Source organism: Xenopus laevis, chromosome 2L, assembly GCF_017654675.1.
Source record: "Xenopus laevis strain J_2021 chromosome 2L, Xenopus_laevis_v10.1, whole genome shotgun sequence".
In the NCBI taxonomy this organism is placed as follows: Eukaryota; Metazoa; Chordata; class Amphibia; order Anura; family Pipidae; genus Xenopus; species Xenopus laevis.
Window position 1 is genome coordinate 21,076,673 of NC_054373.1, and position 20,728 is coordinate 21,097,400.

Consider the following 20,728-nt stretch of genomic DNA (forward strand, 5'->3'; position numbering starts at 1 on the left):
TAACATTGAGGTTCGGTAGGTTTTACTTGGCGAAGTAGGGGGTCGAAGTTTTTTTTAAAGAGATAGTACTTCGACTATCGAATGGTCGAATAGTCGAACGATTTTAGTTTGAATCGTTCGAATCAAAGTCATAATCAAAGGTCGAAGTCGCCAATTCGAGGGTCGAAAAAACGTTCGAAATTCGAAGTATTTTTTCTTCTATTCCTTCACTTGAGCTAAGTAAATATGTCCCCAAATGTATACGACATGTATGATACAATCTCTTATTTGTGGATACGAAAATAAAGCATTTTTTTTTTGGTTAAATAAACAAATGCTCTGTAAGGCTACAAATGTATTGTTATACAGACTTTTTATTACTTATCTTTCTATTCAAGTCCTCTCCTATTCATATTGCTGTCTCTTATTCGAAGCAATGCATGGTTGCTAGGGTAATTTGCACCCTGGCAACCAGATTGCTGAAACTGCACTGGAGAGCTGCTGAATAAAAGACTAAGGGGGTTATTTACTAAACTCCAAATGCAAAAATCCTGACAAAATAAGGATTAATTATATCTTAGTTTGGATCAAGTACAAGCTACTGTTTTATTATTACTAGGGATGCACCGAATCCAGGATTCGGTTCGGGATTCGGCCAGGATTCGGCCAAATCCATCTGCCCGGCCGAACTGAATCCGAATCCTAATTTGCATAAATCACGTAACTTTTTGTCACAAAACAAAGAAGTAAAAAATGTTTCCCCCTTTCCACCCCTAATTTGCATATGCAAATTAGGATTTGGATTCGGTTCAGTATTCGGCCGAATTTTTCGCAAAAGGATTTGGGGTTTCGGCTGAATCCAAAATAGTGAATTCCGTGCAAGAAGGAAATCATTTTTAAAAATTTGTACAATTTTATTATAATGGATAACGGGTTTCCGGATAACGAAAGTATATATATATATATATATATATATATATATATATATATATATATATTAATGTGCAGAAAACCCTAGAGGTAAGTGTGTGTCTCTCCCAGAATTCTCTATGAGACACAACAGATGTGGAGAATAACAGGGGCTTTGTTCACTAAGGCAGAAAAGCCAGTAGAGGTGCTGCTGGTATTAATAGGTTATCAGCTGTGGTAAAGGGTTAGAACTAGGATGTGGGGGGAGGGGCAAGTGTGTATAATTTTGGGGAGCAGAGAAAAAGAACATCACCAAAAAAATTAAATAAAACACCACCACTACTGTATATATTCATGGAGTAAGTAACTCATACATTGGTTTAGCCACTGTCACAATTCAGGTTTCTGTGGAATTCAGGTTGCCAGTGGACTGGTCAGATGAAAGATTTTTTATTTATTTGTTGCCCGTGTAAAACTGAAATGTGCCTTGTTTTGTGGGAACCCTGCTGTGAATAAAAACACAGTCACATACCGGCTTGACAACTATATCGGGTGTTGCTGTCTCTTCCTGTGGAAAATGGATTCTGCAATTTGGAGTGAATTCCGGCATACATATTCATACATACAGCAATCTGGGTAGCCGTAAACTTTATGCAGATGCTGATAGTTGTAGTTCAGCTACTAGTGCAGTTTTGTTTTGTACGGGGTTCAGACAACCAGCCCCACTCACTCTGTGAAACAGCTGAGAGAAGATAAATGTGTCATGCTTATATTCAGATTTTTAATCTAATTTCTGAAAGGGTTATGGATGTAAGACCTTTGCTCCCTCTTCCTTCCAAGGCTCTGGCAATCTCACAATCATTTATCTCTCCCTGACAAGAGGTAATAGGCACTGCTAAGAATCCCACTCATTCCCAATGCCTCCTGCACAATTCTCCCAACACCATAAAGTCCCACAGATTACAGGATGTTCCCAGGAATAAAACCAGACATTATTTTTCCTTGTTTTACCAGGTAACCACAGTATAATTTATAGAATTCTGTGTAGGTCAAAGTCATAATATCTGAAAAAATAATTAGACTTCTAAATCATTTTATTATGATGAAAGTCTATCAGTCTTGGGATAAGATAAATCCTTCCAGTATTTCTCTGCATTCATACAGCATGATAACAAGATTTTAAACTCAATTTACTATTAGCTCATGCAGGTCTAGGCACAATCACTCATGAGCATGAATCGCAGGTTAAAACTTCCAATATACAGGGATGGGATCTGTTATCTGGAAACCCGTTATCCAGAAAGCTCCGAATTACGGGAAGGATGTCTCCCATAGACTCCATTTTAATTAAGGATGCACTGAATCCAGGATCCAGCCTTTTTCAGCAGGATTCTGATTCGGCTGAACCGAATCCGTATTCTAATTTGCATATGCAAATTAGCGACGGGGAGGCAAATCACTTGACTTTTTTGTCACAAAACAAGGAAGTAAAAAAAGTTTTCCCCTTCCCACCCCTAATTTGCATATGCAAATTAAGATTCGGTTTGGTATTCGGCCGAATCTTTCACAAAGGATTCGGCAGAATCCAAAATAGTGGATTTGTTGCATCCCTAATTTTAATCAAATAATTCAAATTGTTAAAAATGATTATCCTTTTCCCTGTAATAACAAGACAGCTCCTTGTACTTGACCCAAAATACCGGTATATGTTTAACCCTTACTGGAAATCAATCCTATTTATTAGGTTGGAGAATATTTTTAGGGACAGATTTATCAAGGATCGAATTTCGAGTCAGTGGGAGTTTCTAAAAACTCCCATCAGCTCCCATAAACTCGAAATTAAAAAAAAAAACAATCGAAATTTATTAAAAAAATAGAATTTTTTTTAAAAACGGTTGAATAGGATCGAGCTGCAAATTCGAATCAAATTCAATCGAATGCCATTCAACATTTTTCACCCAAAAAAAATCCACCAAATGACACCAAATTGATTGTAGGAGGCCCCCCATAGGCTAAAACAGCAATTTGGCTAGCTGAATTACACTAAAATAAACTTGAAATTCGAATTTAATACTTCAAATTTTAAATTGGACCCTTGATAAATCTGCCCCCAAGGGACAGATTTATCAAGGGTCAAAATTCAAGTTCATGGGAGTTTGTAAAAACTCCCATAAACTTCATGAACTTGAAATTCAGAAAAAAAATGGGCAATCAAAATTTTTCAGAAAAATAGAAGTTTTGAAATTCAGGTGAATGGAATTTGATTAGAATTTTTTTTTACAAAAAAACCTTGATTTTTCAGGAAGGCTGCAAACAACTCCAAATTGATCCCAGGACATTCTTCATAGGCTAAAACAGCAATTCGTCAGGTTTAAGGTGACAAATAGTTGAATTCAAATTCTTAGGGGCAGATGTATTAAGGGTCGAATATCTAGGGTTAATTAACCTGACTGGTGAATTAAAATCCTTTGACTTCAAATATCGAAGTCGAAGGATTTTGCACAATCAAACAATTTTGTTTCTTCTATTCCTTCACTCGAACTCAGTGAACGGGCCCCTAAAAGTGCTAGTACATGATAAATTTCGAAAATTGAATTAGATTTTTTTTTAAAAACATCAAATCTAATTTTCCTAGTCGAATTCCGCAAAAAAATTTGGAAAATTCAAAATTTCAAAAATTCTACTTTTCCCTTTGACCCTTGATAAATCTACCCCTTTAGATTTGTAGATCCAAATGATGGAAAGACCCCTTATCCGGAAAGCTCCAGGTCCCAAGCATTCTGGATAACAGGCCCCATACCTGTACTGAAGAAACAGTATGCTCCCAGAATGCTCTATACGACAGAAGAGATATGGAGAATAACAAGGGCTGTGTTCACTGAGGATGAAAACCCAGTACAGAAACTGTAATAAAGGGATGGGGCTGGGAGTGATCTCTGACCAGCAACAAGAGGAGAGATCTTGGGTAGCTGAGGAAAAATGCAAAGAGAGTAAAATCATTAAATTTACTTGCTACACTTACAAAAAAACAGGTTTCCTATATATTTATACTGCTAGCGGCCCGGTTGTAATCTATGAATCTATAGTGTGATATCAGACCGGTCTTGTGAAAAAAAAACCTGCTGCCAATAAAAAACAGGCACCAACCTCTTTGAAGTTACTCCGGGTATTGCTGTCTCTTCCTTTGAAAAGGGTAATGTCCCTTCTGTCAATTCCCATAATGCAGCAATTATATATTTTCCTGGTATTGTACAAGGAATTGCTATTGAAAACAACTGGTGTTTGTGACAACATACACGCCCGACCTGTACAATATACGTATTTGGCCGCCTTTCTATTCTTCTATTGTTCCGTTTCTGTAAACATATACAGGTGTGGAATCCGTTATCCTAAAAACCCGGTATCCAGAAAGCTTCGGATTATGGAAAGGCCATCTCCCATAGACTCCATTTTATCCAAATAATCCAAATTTTTAAAAATGATTTCCTGTTTTTCTGTAATAATAAAACATTACCTTGAACTTGATCCCAACTAAGATATAATTAATCCTTATTGAAGCAAAACCAGCCTATTGGGTTTATTATGGGGCAGATTTATTAAAGGTCAAAGTGAAAGTGTGTACTTCGACTAGGGAATAGTCCAAATTTGATTCGAATTTGAAAAAAGCCTATTGGGTTTAAAACTTCAACTTCGACCATTCGCCATCTAAAACCTGCCGAATTGCTATTTTAGCCTATGGGGGACCTCCTAGAACCTATTTGGAGTCAGTTGGTGGACTTTGAAAAATCTACGGTTTTCTGGGGAAAAACTTTGAATCAAATTCAATCGAATTCGCTATTACTTTGATTTGTACCATTGGAATTTGATTAAAAAATGGACCTATTCGATCGAAAACGTCCCTATTCAGCCAAAAAAAACTTTTTGAATTCGAATTTCGAAGTTTTTTAAATTCGAAAATTCGACCCTTGATAAATCTGCCCCGTATTGTTTACATGATTTTCTAATAGATTTAAGGTATGAAGATACAAATTACGGAAATATCTGTTATCTGGAAAACCCCAGGTCCGGAGCATTATGGATAACAGGTCCCATACATGTATATTCTAACCTGTTCATCTGCAATAACCTTGCTGCTTAAAGGGGCTGTTCAAATCTAAATTAACTTTTAGTATGATGTAAAGAGTGATATTCTGAGACAATTTCATTTTTTTATGGTTTTTGAGTTATTTAGCTTTTTATTCAGCAGCTCTCCAGTTTGCAGTTTCAGCAATATGAATGCTAGGGATCAAATTACCCTAGCAACCATGTGTTTATTTGAACAAGAGACTGGAATATGAATAGGAGAGGAGCTGAATAGAAAGATGAGAAAGAAAAAGTAGCAATAACAATACATTTGTAACCTTAGGGTAGGACTACACGGACGTTTTCAGGGCGCGATCCGACGCGCTGCAACAAAACGCCAGCGTCTTATCGTATGCGATGGAAATAAGGTAAGTAATGGTAATGTCGGATGAAGTCACATCATTGATCTGACGCAAGACGACTTCCGGATGCAGACGCAGCGTGCAGCGTCTGCATCTGACAGTCGTGTTGCGTCGGATCAACGCTGCGACTTCATCCGACATTACCATTACTTACCTTATTTCCGTCGCATGCAATTTGATGCTGGTGTTTTGTTGCATCGCGTTGGATCGCGCCGAAAATGTCCATGTAGTCCTACCCTGACAGAGCATTTGTTTTTTTAGATGGGGTCAGTGACCCTCATTTGAAAGCTGGAAAGAGTCAGAAGAAGAAGGCAAATAATTAAAAAACTATAAAAAAACCCAAAAAACAAAATGAAGACCAATGAAACGTTGCTTCGAATCAGCCATCCTATAACATAATACAAGTTAATGTAAAGGTGAAGCACCCCTTTAATTACTGTCCTTGTTGTAGTATTTGCTTATTGCAAATTTGCTTTTGTGTTACGGTCAAGTCGTTGGCGCCTCGTACTATTGATACTGAGGCTGACACTCGCTTTGTATTCTTTTCATTCTACATTGTAATGGTCGGACGTAATTACAGTTTATTTTACTGAAGCGCCCAGGACTGCAATGTCCTTTTTTTGCTGGTTATCAGGTAAGAACACGACTATCTCCCTCAAAGGTATCTTTATAACCTGACCGAAGTTCCGTCACTGTTCCTGCATTTATTAATAGAGGTGACAAGATTATTTGACAGTCACTGAACATTAAAGCTCGGTAACTATGCGGGTGTCACCGACTCCTTTGACCACAATTCATCCATCTTCCCTGTCAATATACTTTATCGTGGGTCACTTAGTCACATTATCTCGTCACAGAAGAGACGCCGTGATTACATTATGACCAAGGGACATCCATCAAGTCGGTTTTCCAGGCATCCACCTTCGTGTTGTTTCCACAAACAACTGCAACAAATGCAATTTGTATGGAACGGGGCTGGAGTGACATCATGGCAGGATCTCCCATGATTAATAGCCGCGCAGGATTCGGGGAGTCGTAGGCAGGGAATGAGGCATTTTGTTTAGCCGAGAGGAATGCCACTAACAGAGCCGGTGTCATTGATCACGTCAACATGTTGTAAACAGGATTCGGTTATTTTGAAGGTTGATGCGTTTTTAAGAGTATTTACTGTGCCTGGGGGAGGGCTTGGGGTTAAATCTATATCACATCCCCCGTCCATCAACGGCAGGAACAAGCTGCGGCCCTGAGAGCAATCAGCAAAAATACCAGAAAACAAGGCAACTGCTTCATTTTTGTTTTTTTTTTCAATTCACAAAAGCGCATATATTCCGGCATATTTGTAGAATTTGATGGGTACAAATGGGAGTAATTAGAAAAAAATAACATATATACAATGGAAATCCAATGATGCCAGATGACAGATCTACTTTACTTAACATTACACATTAAGGCTCATTGATGAAGTGAAGAAGATGCCATCTTTGAAGGCAAATTTTCCCACAAAGCAGCCTTTCTCCCCAAAATTCTAGCGTTGCACCTGGTATAATGAGGTTGCACCAACCAACTGTATCTCAATTGATAAGTCAAGCATGGCAAGGTTCCAGGGTCAGACTGGGCCGGCAGGACACAGTGAAAAAACATGGTGGGCCTCGCCGTCCAAGACCTGCTTCCCGCTCTGGGATCTGCACCCGTACATCCCAGTCAGCCCTGGTTGCTGCCAAAACAAGATAAAATAAGGTAAGCTTGGGGTCAGGGGATCCAGAAGCAGAGGGGATTGCAGCAGGGGCAAGGGGCCCAAAAGCTGAGGAGGGTTGCGGGTGGGAGGGGGGATGTGTGGGCCCCTGAGGCAGCAGTCCCTGGTGGGCCCTAGACTTTCCAGCCCCACACTTCAAGGTACTAGGCTTGGATGACAGTTCTAGGTTCCTGTTCACTTGCTGTTAGTGTGCTAACACCTAGGATTATTCTCATTTTGCCTCCATGTTTCCGATGATAATTGACTGATGGATGAACTGTAGTGATGTGTGGGTTGGGATTTCCCCAAACTGAACCCGACCCTAACACGCCCTACCTTGGCCTGCGCCCGGAACCCGGAAGTTGGAAGCCGGCATTTGACCGCCCGCAAAGAAGAGTGCGGGTTCGGCCTGCATCTGACTTCTGAGTTGCTTTTATAGACCCGCTCCGACCCGCCCTGCTGATGACATCACAAAAGGGGCGGGGCAGGCGCAGCATCTATAAAAGACAAACTCGGAAGCCGGCATTTGATGGTGGTGGGCGGGGAGAGCAGGAGATGACCTCAACCCGCACCCGCAAAGAAGCTTACAGGGTCAGCCTGAACCCGCTCGACCAGCGAGTAAACCCTAGGGTCCCGCAGGCATCGGGCCGCCCCGCGCATCACTAGTGTGCTGGCAAGGTCTAGAAGATGATTACCATGTAGATCAATGAGGAGTCAATCCAAGTGTTCTACCTGTTCGCCCAAAACACTGGAACTCCCCCCATATGGCATTGCCCGAATACAGTGCTTTGCAGACTGTGGGGCTGTCCCACCCCCTAGTTGAACTTGGAGCAGAGGCTCAGCTTAAAGGCCAATTATGGGGAGAATTTTGTAGAATGGCTAATTGCTCTCTTAGCCACCCCTGAAAGCACAATCTAAATGTTAGTTAGGACGAGATTTGTATATACAGTATATTTGCTGTCCTCTATGATCGAATGACTGGTTTTCCTGTATCTATACTATTTACTATTTCATGAGCTAAGGGGGTCTTGCCCAAAGGTTGGACATTCAAGGGAGACTCTGTTTAAAAATGGGACCTTCAAGTGGGGGGGTAAACTGATATAATACAATCACTTAATGTTTTCTAGTTATATATAGTCGCAGTTTTAGCTAAACTAATTTTAGATGGATCCACTACTTCATATATTTCCACTCCTAATATATTTGATTATGTTGAGAAAAATCTGTTATTTATTAAACTCAGAATGCCAAAAAATTGAAAAATTTGTGTTTTTTTACTGTAACACAATTTTTTGGGGATTTATTATACCCCGAGGATGGAAAAAGTGCGAATCCAAAAATCCGGCATCTCAGAACTGCTGAGGTTGTAAATATGTTAATGGGAGAAGTCCCGTAGATATCCTGATCTGTGCTTGGTTTCATGCAATAAGCCGAAGATTTAAAAAAAATCTGAGTTTTTGGGTGGAAAATCTGAAAAATTTGTATGATTAATTTTTTTCACAAATTTATGTATTGATAAATAAGGGGGAAAAAACCCTTATGATATAAATTCAGACTTTGATATATGGGCCTCTAAATGTTTCTTTCATTCTTCTCAAATCTAAACTGAGACTTTCCTCACCATTTGATGTATTCCTGTTTATTTATCACTGGGAGGCTGTTTGCACATTTCCCACGCAACACTATATGCCTCATCGTTTCTGCACCATTTACACAGCATCAGGGAATATTAGCAGATTTATAGATCAACATATGCTCATGGTGCTTATTATTACTTTCCTGATTCATGCAATATACACACATTTTCACAGTTACATGCCTGAGGAAGGAGGTTAACCCACATAAAAATGCCTACAAGAACTAGCTTGCTATAGTTTGCTGTAAATTTGCCAATATTCAATTTTAATCCACAGGGGTGCTGCTTTTAGGCGGCAGCACCGCACTGGTTACTAGAGGTGGCAAAAATGCCACTCCTGGTAACTTTAAGAGCCTATTCTAGCGGAGCCAGGTTCACTGTGTTAATCCATCATCAGAGGGGCAGAGATAGTGGTGAGTAAGCGCTCCCACAATTACAGGGTTCTTTGTGCCAAGTAGTTTAGCTTCAAAGTAAGGGTGGCCATACATTATAAGATTCACTTGTTTGGTGAGGTCACCAAAGGAGCAGATATTTCCTCTGATATGCTCACCAAAGGCAGGCAATATTGGGATAATCTGATTGTTCAGCCCTAGGACCAAGTGATCAGATAGAAAGGAATAGGCGTCAATGGGAAGAGAACCAACGGGAAAATCAAACCTGGCTGATTTTTGGCCAGATATCAGTTGGGGAGACCCGTCGGAGGGCCCTATACATGGGCAGATAAGCTGCCAAATTGGTTTTAAGGACCCAAATCGGCATCTTAAAGGAGAGCCAAAACCTTAATTATAAAAACCCCTACCCTACCTAGACCCCCCTCCCTGCTCCCCTCCAGTCTAGGTGTTACCCCCAGTAAATGCCACTACCTCTTTACTTACCCCTCAGTGCAGATTCTGTGCAGCGGAGTTCACGGTTGCCATCTTCTTCACTTCGGTAATCTTCAGGTCTTCTTATTCTGGCGCTTGCCAATTTCTGTCATTTTCGGCGTATGCACAGTTGTTGCGAACCGGAAGATTGCTCCAATTGCCCATGCGCCAATATGTCACTCTCTTCCTGAAGACTAACGAAGAGAAGAAGATGCCGCCCGTGAACTCCGCTGCACAGAATCTGCACCGAGGGGTAAGTAAAGAGGTTGGAGATATGTCAAGGGTTATTGGAGAGCGGTTAGTTAATACGTTTGGGAGGGAATTCGGGTGATTCTTGCATAAAAATCAGGACCTTAGTACATAATGTAAGCCTGGCATGTTTTGTGGATACTTAGTCATAGGTTTAGTCATAGGATTAGCCCTTGTAATGTGGTGCCTATTCAGGTTCACATTTAAATTTTGTTGACCTTGGGGTGGATCCACTGGGGATTACAAATTTACCAGCAATGACATTGCACTGGTGAAATACTGGCCAGTTGGTAACCCTAGGTGCATGAGAACAGACTGTGAAAACTATGAAGAGTTTACTGATAACCTTTATGCTCCTCCTATTCTGTGATCTTTTTAGGGTTTAAGTCAGAAAAGTGGCTGCACATCTTTGTTCAGACCAGGTTCAACTTTTAAACAGAAGGAGATGGGCGAACACTGAGAAGGCCGGATCTAACCTTGTGCCTTAAGTGAGTTGCAAGCACCAAAGGGCTTCATCTAACAGTATTGCCTAAAGCATCCACCATTGGACTAGGGACCCTCGGCCCAACTGGAGGTTCAAGCCTCATACACCAGCTGGTATTTCTCCCAGTATTCCGGTGATCCAGAAAGAGAATGAAAGCACCCATTCTTTATATTGTGGACTACAGCTCCCAGCATGCAACCCTAACTAGAGTATACTGGGAAGTGTTGAAATGTTTAAATCCCTTTTTAGATTGATGTACAGTTTGCGGATGATGTCTTCACGCCGAGATCAGATAATTGCCTAAAATCCTCTGTATGCATGCATGTAATATGATGGTCTATTCCTGCAGCACAGTGCTAGTCACATTATCACCATAAAATATGAAGTTGAGCAGATCCCATTTATATAGTCAGCTACACAGGACAACTCATTAACCTAAATAAAAGCCCCAGTTTGTCACTGATGCCTTTCGATTACGGCTTATTACGTCTCATTGTCTCGTTGCACTTTCATTTTCTAACAAAGCAATTAACTCCTGAAATTATCTTCTAATTAGCAACCCAAAGGTCCAGAGTTATGCACATGGGTGCTGTCTTATTACCATTAACTAACGTCAGAGGTCCAAGGGGTCACTTTGTAGCAGAATGTGGCCCTTAAAGAATCCACTAGGGGACAGTGTTACCATTCCAAGACCTTTTCCCTCGAGTAGTGTATTCTGACTTGGGGATTATGGGATGCTTTAAAGGTTAAGGAAGCTATTAAATCACAACATGGAAATCATTTTAAATAAGGGTATGGTATCATTAAAGATTTTATTTAATTTTGGAGGATGATATAGTATACATCTAAAGCTTATTTAAATTAGATTTAAAAGGTTTTCACTGAAAGTTTGTTGTGTGTGCAGTGTTATGGCTGCCCATACCTGACGATGAGAGGTGTAGACCCCTTGAAAACGTTGTTCTGACTCAATAAAGGAATCATTGCACAGCAAAGAAATGGTAGAGTGCTATGGGGCAATTTTACTAAGTGACGAAAATTCGCAGTGCAACACTTCGCCAGGCAGAAAATTCGCTCAGACAACGCTAATTCACTAACATGCGAAGTTGCATCCAGGGTGCCGAATGCTGGCGAAGTTGCACTAGCGTTAATTCTGCAAGCGGAGTGAAGTTGCGCTAATGTTGGCTAATTTGCATACGCCGGGAAGTTAAAGTTGAATGGACGTATATGTTGCAGCAAATACATTACACTACACAAGTCCGGGAACCTTAATAAAAGAAAATAGAATTGTTATAATGCCCTACACATGTGCCCAGTGTATAATTTAGGTGCCATATGTAGGGGGGAAACCGGTTACCCCAAAAAATGTTACGCTCTTTTGCAGCCTATTTTTGAGTTAAAAAAAGAAAAAGACGCCATCGTTTTTTTTGGAACTTATAAAAATTTTCAACAAAATTTTTCTGAAGTCCTATCTATTCTATTGTACTTTGCCTGGTCTGAGGTGGAGAAGGCAAGTCTGGCACAAGAGGTAACGTTCAGTAAAATGTGCGCAGTTACGTCCCTTTGACCGAGCACAACTTTGCCTGGCGATTGAGTGCGAATGAGCGCCAGCTAGCGAAGTTACGCCTGCGCCCATTAGTAAATTGTCGATGTACCGAAATGACGACACGCTGGCAAATTTTCGCCAGCGTTAGTCAATCACGGGGCAGATTTACTAAAGAGTGAAGAGTGTTTTTTGGAGAAAATTTGCCAAAATGACATTAAAATGTCAGTAAAATCATATCCTGTACTCCAAAAAACTCAAAAAAATGCTGGTGTTTTTTCATATTTAAAGTGGGATTATGTTTACAAGTTGTATATGTTATTTACACTTGTTTAACCATTTAAAGCTCAGGACACATTTGTTTTAGGGTGAGATCATGGTTTAGGACAATAGAGGATCTCTATTGTCTTTATTTTGCTTCCTCGGACATTTTTAATAAAAAGTGGCCACTTCCAGCAATTTCACCAACATCACTAATAAAGACATATATATGACTTTTATATACCCTCTGAATTTAAGCTGACATAAACGAAAGAAAGTTAATGGCGTTTTGCGAGGAAGAAAGTAATACTACAGAAAAAGTACGCCAGCGCTTTCTTACCGAGACAAAATTGGCTTCAGAAGTGATAAGTTTGCACGTAAGTAAATTTGCCCCCAAGTGTGTGAGGCAAGTTTGTATTTGTTCCCATGGACCTCAACCAAAGCTCATCTGTTCTTCATTTGCTAAGAATTATATACACAAAAATGTCATGGACATGCTGCTTAATGATGTATTTTTTATTTCGAAATTACACTGCTTACACTGCAAATAATTCACTCTACAATATAATATATAATTCCTGTTCCAGCAAGTGTATTTTTTTAGTTGTAATATTGGTGTGTAGGTGCATCTCAGGTCATTTTGCCTGGTCATGTGCTTTCAGAAAGAGCCAGCAGTTTAGGATGGAACTACTTTCTGATAGGCTGTTGTTTCTCTTACTCAATATAACTGAATGTGTCACAGTGGGACCTGGATTTTACTATTGAGTGTTGTTCTTAGATCTACCAGGCAGCTGATATCTTGTGTTAGGGAGCTGCTATCTCGTTACCTTCCCATTGTTCTGTTGTTTGGCTGCTGGGGGGGAGGGAGGGGGATGGTATCACTCCAACTTTCAGTAGAGCAGTAAAGAGTGACTGAAGTTTATCAGAGCATGAGTCACATGACTTTGGGTAGCTGGGGAACTGAAAATATGTCTAGCCCCATATTAGATTTCAAAATTAAATATAAAAAAAATCTGTGAGAAACAAATTTCAGTGAGGTATAATATATTTGATGGATGCTGATTGTGGGGTTGCGATTTCTCTGGGTGTAGTTTGATTTCCCAAGGGGCAGTGTTGTAGTCGCTGTTATTCCTAGTAGGAGGGCTAAATTATAGTTCCGCTTTCTGTTCCATAGGAATTCTATGAATTCTCTGTCAACAAAGTTCTCTGGATACAGTACATTTTTATATCTATGTCTGTACATGTATTAATATCAGGGTCAGACTGAGACACCAGAAAAAACCTGCTGGACCTTGAACTCATGGGCCCCACTGACCCCAGCCTGCTCCCCCTGAATGCTACAAATGCTCCCCCTTTCCTTTCTTCCCTGATCCCAGCAGCTATATTTTAGACTACGCCTTAAAATCCTGTTCTGGATTGGTTACCAGAGAAATAATTGCAAAGCAGTAAGGGTCATGGCACACGCTCAGATTCGGGGAGATTAGTCGCCCAGCGACAAATCTCCTCTTCTTTGGAGCGACTAATCTCCCCAAACTGCCTCCCACCAGTTAGAATGTAAATTGCAGGTAAATCACTTGGAGCACTTTGTTTTCTGAAGTTGCCCGCAGTTTGGGGAGATTAGTCGCCCCGAAAAAGAGGAGATTTGTCGATGGGCGACTAATCTCCCCGAATCTGAGCGTGTGCCCTGACCCTAAGATTCCCTGAGCATATGGATGGCCATGGACACCCAGCTTGGTTATCCAAGTAAAGTGCAGGTCTAAGATGGTAAATGAAAATGTATCCAATTCTGGTCCATGATACCATCACTTCCAGGTTATGCAGCACAGAAAGGGTGTTAAAGCCCTTTTAAGGAGTTGTGATGCGCTTAGCATGTATGGATCAGGTTTCTGGTTAGTTGGTCCAGGATGGATTCAGATTTCTGTGACCTATGCAGGTCTTTACCAGACCTTTCCAACTGAAGGCCCGTCTGCCATGCAAGATATTTATATGTCCCTGGCATGCTCAAGATTTCCATAAACCTTTTTGCATGACATTATTTTTTTTCAATGAATTATTTGCATGGAAAATCTTAAACAGCACTGCATAAGACTATCCATATCACCAAGTAAACAGATCTTACAAGGTCCTCTCACTGATGTTCATGATTTGTTTATAGGGAAACCCTGGGGTATGTGATTCCTGGGATTGCTTATGGGCTAAAGATTTCAGACCTCTCTGAATGCATAGATCTTTGGGACAGGCACACTTAAGGGCAAATTGTTGCCAGCGAACGTTTTGCCACACTTCGTGCCACTTCGGCAGGCAAAAATTCATTACCGGATAATTGTAGAAAGAGAGAACTGACAATCGCACACCCTGGCCGCCCAGACAAACACGAATCCCAGGTGCTCGGCGAGCAAGGTAATACCTGCTAGCAGTACCCATGTTGTGCCGGTGTGATCTGTTTCCAAAAATTCATTACCACCATGATAATTCACTAAAATATGAAGTTGTATCCTGGGTGCCGAACGCTGACTACTTTTCACTAGCGTTACTTTGGCAGTACGAGCATTTCAAAGCCAAATTATGCTAGAGATCATTTCTGCCTAGCGAAAATGTGTTAGTCTTCTTACGCTTAGGTCAATTTGAATAGGGCAGACTATTAGAGATGGACGTCTTTATTAGAGATGTTGGTGCAAATGCATCAAGTGGCCACTTTTTATTACAAATCTCCAAGGAACCTGAATAAAGACAAAATACATCCTAAAATGCCATTGACATGAGCCCACTGTAAAATGAATGTTCCATGCCCCTCAAATGTCTGGGGAAAAATGTTAACACAGAAAAAACTAATAGTTAGGACTTTTGCAGGCAATCCCTCTTTAAATGACAAATCGCAAGTGTTTTTATAACTTTAATGCATTTTTGGCAGACAGGATATGATGTAAGTGACATAAGATTGAGGAAGTTGTAGCTTCATTTTAGCAGTTCACCTGGTCTGAGGTGTCAAAGTCAACTCTGGCAAAAGAGGTAACGTTCAGTAAAATTCGCTGAATTTGCTTATTAATGATTGTTCACCAGATTGAAAAGAGTAGGAGCTAATGCTAGTGATGGTCTCTAGCGAATTGTCACCTACACCTGTTAGTAAATTGGCGATGTCCCTGCAGATGGGATTTCTGGCGAAATGTTGCTAGCGTTAGCCACTTTGGCCTTTAGTAAATCTGCCCCTTAGCATAGAAGCCTCTACTTCTAGTTTGACTTGGAAGATTTATTTATCAGGTACATCATTTGTACCCAAGTACTTTGTAGAAGGGTTGCCATCAGATACATACAACCTAAGAATGCAACTAGATAGCAATTTATTTCAATGGATGTTGCATGACGGCACCGATATTTGCATGCCAGTGAATGGTAAGGTGAGCAAGCAGAATGTGGGCTTAATACATGTCTGTCTTAAATAGGGTGAGATGGAAACCCTACACCATGACCATGATCTAGTTGCCCTTTAAGCTCCAGGAAAGCTTTACTTTTCATCTGATATTAGAAACCCAAACACACTTGCCATATTTTCCTCAGAATCCCTGGAAACGCATCATTTTGATTTATACGCATTTAAATTATGCCTGCAGAAATTATCTTCTTGACATCTCTGAATGAAAAAAAAAAAAGCATTCAGTTTAACGAGACAGCCTATAACGAGCACTTTGACAACATTTGAAATATCACAGTCTTCACCCCAGGCAATTTTCAAATTACATCACAACTTCTCACATCTGAAATTTCTCTGTGGGAATTGACTGAATATGCATTGCACACCTGACTGAAATTTGGAAATCCCTGTAGTTCCGCAAACGCTTGTAAAGGAATGATTGCATTAAGTAAATAACTAAACTTCAATTATTCCGAGAGGCAAGGTTTGAAGTTTTCATCAATTCCTTGGCTGTTTATATCATTTGGTTTTAGAAACGCATTTAAAAAAAAATATATATCAAAATAAATTTTAAATTTGTGGATTTGATTTGACTGGGTGTGATCATTTTCCTGTATTTTTGGGGGGGGATTGAAAATCACATCAGGAGCTGGATGAATGCAAGAAAACCATGTGCATTAAATCTTATTTCTTTATACTGCATGTGGTTTGAATATGAAATCCCTTAATTTTATAGCTATCAGGTTACCCTGCCTTTGGGGAATAACAATGAAAGAACAGTTGGCTGTAGCACAATGAGATGTGCAAGCAGATTTAAACTTATTTGCCAACCGCAATATAAACAATATATGATGATGCTCCATGTTTTTTGTAGCAATACCATGATCACAGTCAACAATAAATATTAAGGGGACCTATAATAAAATATGTGTTCCCCACTGAAGGTGAGGTCTAACAGAGCTTGCAGTGAAGTAAACTTAAAAAGTAAGCTTAAACAATAAAAATTAAATATTAAACCTTGTCCCGCACACCCATGTACATTTGGTATTGAGTGTGTAAAAACAGCCTATGATTAAGTGCATGAAACGCGTAAGGCTATGTCATTTTGTATTTATGTGGTCAAAATAAAGTTCTTAGTTCTTTTGCAAGCCTGTTTGTGGGATCTGTGAGTGCCTGTTATTTTTCTCCTTTGATTGAGTGTTTAAAAGCATAATTAGTAGTGATGAGCGAAATTGTCCCGTTTCGCAGAAAAATGTGCAAATTTCCAGAGAAATTCGGCTAAAAAGAGCGTTCATGTCAATTTTGACGCCGGCGCTAAAGTCAATGGGTGTCCGAATAATGTTCATGAGCGATGGTTTTGATATGAGCAACTTTTTAGACGCCGGTGAATTTTCACTGCAGTTTCACGAATTTATTTGCCATTGGTGAAACGCAGAAATTTGCTGCGAATTCGCGCCTAGCGAATTTATTCGCCCATCATTAATAATTACATTTAAAAGACAAATGGGAGCTACCATATTACTTACCGTATTCTTCACAGAATCCAGTGCAGCAGTGCCGTCTGTCAAGGTCTAATGGGACCAAGAATCGGGATCAAGGAGGAAGCTGCTATGCAGAGAGCAGATAAAAGTCCAGCTTGGCTTACACAAGAGATTAAACAGATCAAGGTCAAAATCCAGGTAATAAGTCAATCAGCATAGTCAGAAACAAGGCAAGAAAGTCAAAATTCAGGAATTGGGAAGCACCCAGGAACACTCAGGAGTAGAACTCATATTCTAGCATTGAACACGGATCTCTTTATTTCAACTGCAACGTGGTGATGATGTCATGTGGTGGTCCGTCACAATGATGAGTGATGTCATCTGAATGGGCTCCACACGGAGTGCACCAGAGCCCTCCTGACACCATCTAGGAATTATAAATAATAGAGACCGTTGTATTCTCTTGCTGCCACTTGCAAGCAATATGGCAGGTTGAGTAATATGTATAAATGGAAATATGCAGCCTTGTTCTGTGCATTCAAGATGTATATATGTAATTCAGTTAAAATAAGTTACTAGTACACACATAGGGTGTTTTTCCTTACAGTGAAAGAAATGTGCCAGTAAATAAAAGACATCACTGTGTTAGCTATGGCTAAAACAAGTATTTTCCTTTGCTCTTTCATCCACCTACCAAGGCCACCCATTATATTTTAATTCTTAATTTCTTTCTTTATTTAAAAAGAGAGAATCAAATGCCATTACAGCAATCTATTTAAAGTACAGTAGCACAATGGGTTTACTTAACTTTAATTCGATCATCTGCTTCCATCCATAAAATTATCAATACCTTCTATTTAAAAATGCACTTTTTTTTTACTAGCCTAATGAAAATGTAATAAAACAATTCTAGAAACGTCTGTAATTAAATGTACAGGCTAATTTAATAGAAAATACTTTGTATATTCTATAACGCATGCTCATAGATGGTAAAAGTATTGGTTTAGAAATCAAATTTTACCATCTGTTTTTCAATAGTGAGTTATACACTGATTATAATTTCATTTTACGTTCCCTATCTAAACAAGCCAATTTCTCTTTATATTTTTCTCTACTTCATTTGCCTTAAGATGGAGCTTCCCAAATATGGCTGTGGAGTTGGAATGAATTTTTCAAGTGACTTGTTTTTCACTGTCTTCATTAAAGTATTTTCCATTACTTTGCGACTATGGGAAGGCAGAGATTTTTTTCTTGAACAATAACAATTTGAAATAAATAGCAGAAAATGTAAATTTTCTATGCATGTATTGCTTTCTGTCCAATATTGTTTCCAAGCAATACATTGGATTCTCACGCCTAGCCCACTTATGAATATAAATATTGCATTGAGCACAATAATGTATAATAGTTATTTTAATATTTTTATATTTCAATCAGTCTGATTTCTAGGAACAGAGAACTTTGCATCACATCAGCCCCAAAAGCGTTAATTTGTGAGTTTTTACAGGTTTTACCCACTTTCAGAGGAAAAGATAAGGGTTTTGGAGGTTCACGCCCGTTGCCGTTTCGTAACCGTTCTCCAAACGGTAAAAATATACAAATACAAAAACCTGTGAAACAGCGCTTCTCAAGGAAGCTCAGGGATAGACAAGAGAAAATGAAATGGAGGAAAAAATATAATTTTCCAATATAGTGTAGTAGGTTAGTTTGATTTTCAACACCCTTTTGTGTGAATAGCCAGCTATTTTATTCAGCAGGACCCAGTGGCATTTGTTTTTTATCCTTCTGTGATCCGCCACCAAAAATGGTTGGGTACTTACAGACGTTTTATATAGATTGGAGCATATCAGCCATTGATATCGTCCAGATTCCCTTCCGGATTAACTAGGAGAGATGTGCTTCTAATAGTGTAAATTCGCTTTAATATACATTTTTTTTTTAAAAGTTACACTCACATAAAACCAGATATAAGGCATTTAACAGTCTTTCCAGACGCTAGTGCAGTTGTCCAGTTTGCTGTGTTCCAGAATGGAGTCGCTTGGGCCGGTACCTTGTGTTTCACACAGCGTATATCTTCCTGGACGCACTCTGGATGACGTCAATCCGCCCTGCCTGACGCGTTTCGTCACTTCCGACTTCTTCAAAAAATTTTTATGGATATTAAAGCGATTTTACACTATTAGAAGCGCATCTCTCCTAGTTAATCCGGAAGGGAATCTGGACGATATCAATGTCTGATATGCTCCAATCTATATCTTTCATTCTTCTGCTTCAGTTTATTTTTGCTCCTGTTGGAAGCAAATTTTTATTTATAGCCTTGGGAAAGCATTAGGGCTTGCTGGAAAACATACTAGGGACTGGTATGGAGTCTTCAGTGTTTCATCATCTGGATCAGATAGGCATTGTGTTACTATGGCTGGTATCACTGGTTTGTCCTTGATCCATGTGCCCTGGTTTGTCCGGTGACAAGTGCTATGTCCCCCCTTCCGTGTGCCTTACAGGGCTCGCTTGGAAAGCATTGGTTATGGTTCAGGATAAGAACAGATTTCTTATGTGCACTGTAGACTTTAGTATTGAAGAAACTCTGATCTACACTAGGCCATGCTATGTATCTGCAATGTTTATACAGATCTGGTACATGTAGAATTTCAACAATGGTATGTTTCTTTCCCCTACAAAGTTGTGTTTTGCAGGTGCCTTGCTTTTGAGCTATTTCCCATAGTGCTCTTGTGGTGGGCACAGGGTGGAACAGCTGTGCTGGTAAGTAGCAGGAGTAAGAAGGTGATATTCTGTGTTACTTTACTATTCTCATTCAATGGAGTTAGTTCTCTCCTTTCAGGTGAAAGTCTCATGGTGGTTTCATTAGTTTGGTGTTGGCTTTGCCACTAAAGAGACCTATTTATTTTTCTTACTTGAGCAGTCTGTGTTTCTTCTGCAGAAATAGAATTTATAATTTAATAGGTTCCTCTCTATGTTCACCTGTGGGGGTTTTATTCTTCTTGGTTTTATTTGGAATTGATGACATTGTGGAACTATTATCCTCCCATTTCGGGATATTCGTTTGCTGTCCCAGTAAGTATGACATGAAGTTGGCCAGGGAAAAGGGAAAATTGTATCATCCTTCCCATGATTTTCCATTTTTTGACAACTCCATGTCATAGCTTCCAAACCCATTTTTTGTAGTTTTTAGAAGCTAATCACTAGACACCAGATTGGGGGTGGGGTTGGGCTTTGAAAGCTTTGGGGAGGGTCCTTCTGATGGTAGCACTGGGATGGGGCTATCCCAGGTTGTACGATGTGGAGTTGTCCAGCAAAAGGAAAATCATTGTATGTATGATACAATCTTCTCTTTTTCTGATTCTAGTCTGTTTGGAAGTATGCAAGCAAAAAAATAAATTAGAGATGCTAAAAAAATTTAATTGCCATTTTTCCCCACAGTCAATTTAAAGAAAATGCAAACTTGAATAAACAAACACTCAGTGTTTGTGATAATCCTTTAAAATTTGCTTAATTATGGTGTTAGTGCAATTATTGGGTGGCAAAGCCTAAACAACAGACATGTGTCTTATAGTGATGACTATAGTGGAGGTGAGTGTGATGAAAAATATTGAATGGATGAAGAGATCATTCTTGGTTTCTAACCTGGCCTCCTGTTTTCAGTGCCCCCAGAGAAAACCCCCCAGTCCAGTGGGGGTTAAAAC